Below are 7,684 nucleotides of genomic sequence, written 5' to 3'. Positions count from 1 at the left end.
ATGTTAACATAAAAGTCAGCACTTTTACAAAGGCGGTGCGGCTCCTCTGAGGCGGGAGTAGGTCGCAGTCTGAGGTTGTTCCAGTGGTAAATCTGCCTGTTGTTGCTCTTTTACTTCACAAAAACACAAAGTACAAGAAGACAGAAACCTGCCGAAACTTGTCATCAGCAAAACTATTTTCCCATTAGACATGTTTCCTGAGATCAGGCATCCCGACTGCTCATTTTGCTGGCTTTACGGACCTTAACGGAACCACACAGACATTTCAGCAACACAGAGGTTTTTATTTGGAATATAGGTTGGCCAAACTTCCTCTTTTTTACATGATGAGCATTTGGCAGAACATATAGATTCAAGTTTCATTCAGCACAAGACTTTAGAATGCAACTGTCATAGACTGCTTTATCAAAGCACATCTGTATCATGAGAAAGTTTTTAGGACAGCTCAACTATGCACCCATCTATGCTGCTTAACTACCTGACAGGTGACACGGGAGGCAGATTTAGGGCAAAATCGAAGCTAATCTATGATTGCTGACTTTTTTTGACCACATTTTCAGCCAGCTCCAACAGCAGAGGGTATCGAAATGTCCTCTTCCTCCACGACTCTGGGATTCCCTGGAGACCGGTCTGAAAATACATCGAGATGTGAGTTAAACGCACCGAGAAAGGACAGAACTCTCGGAATATCTGAGGCTACTGTTGAACTCATCAAAGGAGTTCCTCAAACATAAATGAGAATATGGAAAAGTAATTGAGAATTGGTTTGTGTTTTCTTTCGTTTGACAGCAGTGAACACAGCTCTCTGTTTTCTCTCATTTGTGCTGTACAACCCCACTTCCATAAAAAATACACATGAAAGCAGAGAGCAGTGTTTTGCAAACCTCCTCAACCAATATTTCATTCACAATTGAACATAGAAAACTATCAAATGTTGAAAATAAGACATATTACTATTTAATGAGACACATTCGTTAATTTTTTTTACTGTTCTAAAGGAAGGTTTTAGGGCCAAAATGTCCACAACTTAGTTAAACAGACGTTTTTGTGTTAGTCTCAATGATTCTATGTCTTCTCCAGTGTCTCTCCGTTGAGAGGTGCCTCAGGGGTCTATTCTTGGACCCTTCCTTTTCTCACTTTACTTTGCTCCCCTTGGGTTCCATTCTGAGGAAATATGGAATCTCGTTCCACTCTTACGCAGACGGTTGTCAAATTCACATCCCCCTCAGACAGAACAATTCTCACTCTGTCCAATTACTGTTGCAATGTCTCAGTGACACCAAAGCATGGAAAGCATTAAACTTCTTGAGCTTTTAACAAAGTAAACTGTCCTATTGTTCTCATACTGTTCTCTCTTCCCTGTCAACATAGGTGCTGCTGCTCGCTATATATCAGCCATAATTATCTGGGTCGAAGCGCTTTTAAATCGACTGAAGCAATGTGGAAAACTGTTCTGTGGTCGTGTGAATTGAAATTTGAAACTCTTGCTGGGAATCATGGATGCCAGGAGAGGGGCCACCCAGCTCATTATCAGCATTTAGTTCAAAGGACTACATCTCTGATGGTATGGGGGCACATTAGTGCGTGTGAAACTGTGGCAATGTGCACATCTGGAAAGTGTTGAAAGGTACACACAGGTTTCAGAGCACCACATGCTCCCATCCAGAGCTTTTGTTGCATATGGTTTATTGGCTTATTATGCTTATTTCAGCAAGACAATACAAAACCACATACTGCAAATATTTTGGTACTGGTTCACCAACTGAAAACATTCGGTGCATCATGAAATATGACAAAGAAGACCCAGGTTGAGGAGCTAGAATACTATATCAGACATGAATTTAACAACTTTTCCCTCCCAAAGGTCCAACAACTGGTCTCCTCAGTTTCCAGATGTTCACAGACTGTTGGTAAAAGAATAGGGGATGCTTCACATTGGGAAACATGGACCTGTCCCAACTTATTTGAGACCTGTTGCTGCCATCAAAATCAAGGCGAACTAATATTTTTCAGTACTATTGTAAAATGTCTCACTTTCAACATTTTACGTGTTTTCTATGTTCTATTGTGAATGAAATATTTGTTCATGAGATTTGCAAATCACTGCATTCTGTTTTTATTTACATTTCCAGTGATTCCTAATCAAAGGGCGCATTAAGCTCCGCTCCTTTGTATATAAAGAATTTGAATTGCCCTTATTATGACTCCTGCAGGGTCAATTAGGAACATTTCTAAGAAAAAAAAAGCTAAAGATCCAGGATTCAGATTAATGACAATTTGAATCTGTGACAGTCAGTGCTTCTCAAAGTACTTCCTAGGTAGAATTTGTCCTTCTAAGTCACGTCCTACGCATGCTAGGAAAGGCTCCCTTATTTTCATTTCGAAAACACACGCGGGAACTCGTGGCCATAGATCTCGTAACGGTCCCGCCTTGACGGAAGACATTTAACAAACTCAAAATGTTTGTTGCGAGTATTTAACCATCTTTAACATGCTCAAAGGATTTCTGGGTGCTTTGACAGGAAGATCTGCAGAAGCATCCTTGAACTTTTACCGAGGGAAAGGCTGAACCCTTCAACGAATCCTAGACATGGCAACAGTCCTTCAGCGAAATTTGACGACATGGCATGCTAGAAACGTTGCCATGAGCTTGGCTTTGAGAAGCACCCGATGCCTGACAGGCACTTTCTACTGTACCTGTGCCCCAAAACAAGCTCCAATGAAGGAGGTTCGGCTGGCGGTGCATCCCCCGCGGCGCATGGTGTCCCTGACTGCTTCATCCAGCTGGTTCAGTGTCAGGACTCCATGAAGCGCTCCCTGGAATGCACCTGGCAAACCTGGACACAAAACAAACCCAAATTTAGTAAGATAAATGATCACGTAAATGGAATCTAATTCAAAGACGTTATGTTAACATTACTGCCTGAAAACGCCATCGCTTGCTTTACTTTTTCAAGGGGTATTCATAGCTTGGACACATATAGGAGGCAGAATTCTTTACAACCTTTTAGTTAGGAAAATCCTGAGACAGTCAACTCAGCATGGAATGGCGAAATGGAAAGGACAGAGGAGTGGCGCCATTAGAGATCAAAGACGAGAGGACCTAATAACGGATACACTGTGGGGAAGGGTGTGCAGGCGATGCCAAGTCAACAGACCTGAGTCCTGCTGCTACCTACTGACTTACCTCATGTGTTATTGTACACAGCAGGTATGAGCTCATGGGATGCTTTGGCTAAGTTGTCTTTCACCTGGGTGATTTGTGCTTTGGCGGAAACACAGGAAGAGAGAGGTAAGATATACAGTTAATCTCTCGGACTCTGGAACAAAAGACTCAAAGACAAATCTTAAACTTTAATGAAAGATAATCTTTTCTGTCGCATCTTTTCCACATTGGACTCACTTTAAGAAAAGAAGAAGAGAAAACCAAGCTTCAACTACAAATTGGACAATCAAGTTTTACGACACTTCTTACAACAAAAAAAAAAGAAGCCCCATCCTGACGAAATGCTTGTCGCCACAGGCCTTCTCATTAATGCCATTTGAGCCCACTGAAATTAAACTTAAGAGGCTTCCTGATTGGATTGATGTTACTGCTCATTTCACACACAGTATCGTCCACGGTTCATATCCAATGATGTCATTCTTCCCTTTCTCATGCTTTTTAATACCTACGTCTAACACCATCACAGTAAATGATGGTTAGCATAAATAAATAGCTTTGTGCAAAGTAAAACAGCATTTTTGGAGGACAGCAGGTTAAATACAGCCCATGTAAATCATTGTATTTCAATTAAGTGTATTACTCAGCAAGTAAAATATAATAATGGGTCAATTCTAACTGAACCAAGGCCTGTTGTGACTATTTTTCTTTTTCTTTCAGGGGAACATATATATCTATTCAACATATATTAGAGTGCTGTCAAACCAAATTGTTAAACAGAAGTTTTATAATGAAGTAACATTTATAGCCTTACCAATGACAGCCCTGTCCAACTCCTGAGGGTTCTGTCTCTTAGGGTCATTCAGCTGAGCCAGAACTTTATCCAGAGCATTGGGATCAGGACCATTCAGGATGAAATGCTCTAGAAACCTGACATCACACATAAATGCAAAGTCAAACTCACAGATAGAGAATCTCTTCCTCTATGGTATCTGTACACATCGGGGTTGCTCCCTACCTTGCTGCTACCAGAGTCACGGCTACACACAAGTCATTGTTCTGGGTGACACGGATGGCTTTCTCCACCTTCTCCAGCATCTCGGGTCTCCCAGCGAACATGGCCACCACCGGAGCAAGCTTAGTGACGCCGTCCATCTGGCAGTCCACATCACAGCCTCAAAAACACACAAGCAAGACAGGGATCAGGACCTGAAAATGAGAGACTCCGGGTGGTAGGCGCTTGAGATCCGTGCTCTTTACCGGTTTCTTCTTTGCCAGCGTCAACATTTCTGAAGAAAGCCTTCAGGCTCCCGTTCCTCCACGGGCCGTCAATGGGGAGAATGGCTTTGGGACCTAATAGTTGCAGCAAGGAGATGTTTTAACAGTGGAAAGATGAGACGGATTGCATGAAGAAACATATTCTTGGACTCTCTGTGCAAGCAGTTAAAGTTTCTGTGAGTGGAGCGCTCTCTTTGTTCAGTCATGGCGGATATCACTGTCTACAGCACAGCTTCTGTTATTCAACTCCAAGACATAAAGCTCTCCTTAGTTTACTGGACCCAAAGGTGTGCTGTGCTGTTATAGTAATTTACTGCAACTCTTTGTTTTATATGACATCTTGATAGTAAATACATCCACATACAGTATATATATATATATATATATATATATACACATTCTTTTTAAAGTGCTGGACATCAACCAAGAACAGGGAATGTTCCTTGTGAATGGAACATTTTCATAGAGGGACTGGCCCATCAGCAGGAAGAAAAAAAACATTACCTACAGTGTTATCAGCTAGTAACAGAGGCCTTCACATCCCTTCGGGCCTTTAAAGTTGGTGATTAACCCATATGGAAATCACAATATTGGCATGTTTTGTGGTGAAATGGACAGTTATGTAACAGCTGAAAAGGCACGGCACCTCCTTTCTTCCTGTAGGGATCATTCAGAGGCAGATCATACACCGTTCCTGGTCCGAAGAACTTGTAGATGCGCTTGGTCAAGTCTTCCACGTCAACATCTGCCAAACATGACACAAAACGATTTAAAGGCCATGACAGGCATTTCTATTCAATGCTTGCCCACTAATAAACGCTCTGATGCTGCGTCTCTTCATTTTAAAAGGTGTCTTGTGTTGCATATTAAAGGGAAAAGCTGATATGATGAGTTCTTACTGTCACAGTTAGAAAACCTTCCAGCACAGCTAAAGCTCACCGTGAACAATGTCCGATATTTTCATCTACACAAAGATGACACTGTTCTGGCAATGGAACCAATTCTAACGCAGATGGAGAGCTGAAAATATCATGTTTGCGTAGGGTACAACCATTGCTGCCTGTCTGGTTGTAATCCAGTACCTCCGCACTGACTCAGTGACTCCAACAGGACGTACGCCTGGTCTCCATAGCAGGTCTGCTCGCCTGTTGTCCTGCGGTAAAAAGGATTCGCTGACTGAGGCCGAAACTCTGGACAGGGCTCCAGGTCGGAGAGAACTTCTTTCAGTCTGTCTGGGTTGTAGATCCAGTGCATAGGCTGGGCTGTTTGGTTAATACACAATTACAAAAGATGGTGATAATAGACAGTGGAGCATTCAGTATCACACATTGCTCTTATGTCTTTAACATGGTCTATGAGGTCTGTCTGTAGTCTGTTTCATAGACTACAGATGTGAAAGAAACCCGAATCTAAACGTGAATTAATTATCAAGCAGTACCAAAGTCGGGGTTACTTAATTTTGTATGTGCCATCAAATAGTGTGTCAAGACCGATGTGTGGTAGTAAGAACATCCTCCTTTTGGGTGGCTCATGTTTATCAGTCCAGCTGTTGCAGGAACATAACATGTGTGGGGTCAACGTGACTCATAGAAATGAAGGCACCGCCCTTGTGCTTTATCAGCAAGTACACATGTTTTTTAAGGGATGACACAACAGATAATGTTCCTTTGCGACCCGTAACACTTAACGCATCAATCAAAGACTCACTAAATGAAACGTTACACTGTAATAACACGGAGCTTTTACAGATATTTAATCCCAAATAGGGGGGAAAAAAGCCAAAAAAAAGAGTATAATAATCTTACATATGTCATATCTGAGGTATTGAAATTAATAATGTGCTCATCAAACAGAGGGTCTATGAGTTAATTAAATATTGGAAATGAGGGAGGAAGATCTGGTTAACAATGTGAAAATGATAGTTAATACATGCAGTTTATCTTACCTGCTGCATCCGCCACAGCTGCCCCGATAATGGCCCCGATGGCTCTGTCAGTCACACTCAATGCCATCTGCTTTCATTACATTATAAACAAGAAATACTGTGAGGGCTCCATACGATATTAAAACATGGAATCTTCAAAAAGGCCGCTGCCTAAAACACGAATGCCTGCAGTTTTCATTAGAGAAGCAGAAACACAGCTCGCCGTTGTTGTTGGAACGGGTCCACTGTTGCTAGCGACTAAAAATAATTAATGAATGCAACATAAGAACATCCAGATGCTGAAGTCATTGCGTGTCTTTTGGTTTGATTCTTACATTAACTATAGCTGATTAACATACAGGAGGAATATGTGGATTTCCCTTGTATTCTGTCTTTTACACCAACAGACGAAGCAGTCTCTGGGAGTTTTGTTGTGTCATCTTGTAATTTACAAGAATGCACTTTTTTTTTTTCTGATTTATAATGGCAATAACAAATGCAGACTTGTGTTTTCTTACCTCAAAGCTCAGTCTTCTCCTGTCAGACTCCCACTTCAAGTGTTGTTGTTTAGACATCAGCCCCCCCGTGAGCCTGTGATAAGCACAACCAATCGCAACCCCAGAGGAGCCGTTTTGTAATGCATCAGTTCAAGGCCAATCACTGAACACATGTATACGTTTTTTTTTTAACCTCCACATTCAAAGGAGTTTAAGCAATATATTGAAAAGATTTCCCCCAGCTCAGGCAGGTCCGGCAACATTGTTGATTTTGGAGGCCAAGAACCAAAGTGTTGGCCAGCCTTGGTGATAAGTTAGAGTTTTAGATTCACAACGTTTTTAGAGGTAATCCTCTGAGATGTGTGAATGTCCTGGAGATATTTCACTTAGACATATAAATGTCAGCCTCATGGTGGCTCTCAAAGAAAAGTCAGAGGATTGCCAAAATCATAATGATGCATGCTCAGGTTATTACCCTCAGTTAATTATATATATAAAAAAGGTGATTTTATATAGATATGTGTGTCTTGATTTGGGCCACAAATAAGAAGTGAAAATGAGATACTTTGAGAGGAAGCAAACACACACACACAGATCTAGCATGTTATTTTACAAACCTAACACTGGGGGTCACACCCCTCACTTTATGAGCTTGGGCCTTTAAAAAAACATTTTGTTCTTGCATTGAATCCCATGCGTTTCATCTCAGTCTGCTTTTAAAAAAACTGCGAATAATTTCTGGAAATCCATAGAAAGGATGAATTTTTTTCCCCATCAGTTAATTTCCATTTAAAGAACTCCACTTCAGCATGGGGGAAGGGG

General features: G+C 41.4%; 1 pseudogene; it reads right to left on the bottom strand.

Annotated features, from left to right (window-relative positions):
* Nucleotides 1–263: 263 nt before the first annotated feature.
* On the bottom strand, nt 264–6,955 carry LOC142370226 (crystallin J1C-like; annotated as a pseudogene).
* Between the last annotated feature and the right edge of the window lie 729 nt (nt 6,956–7,684).

This window comes from Odontesthes bonariensis, chromosome 20 (assembly GCF_027942865.1).
Source record: "Odontesthes bonariensis isolate fOdoBon6 chromosome 20, fOdoBon6.hap1, whole genome shotgun sequence".
In the NCBI taxonomy this organism is placed as follows: Eukaryota; Metazoa; Chordata; class Actinopteri; order Atheriniformes; family Atherinopsidae; genus Odontesthes; species Odontesthes bonariensis.
Note: the sequence above shows the minus strand (reverse complement) of the source record. Positions and strands in the feature narration are given on the sequence as shown.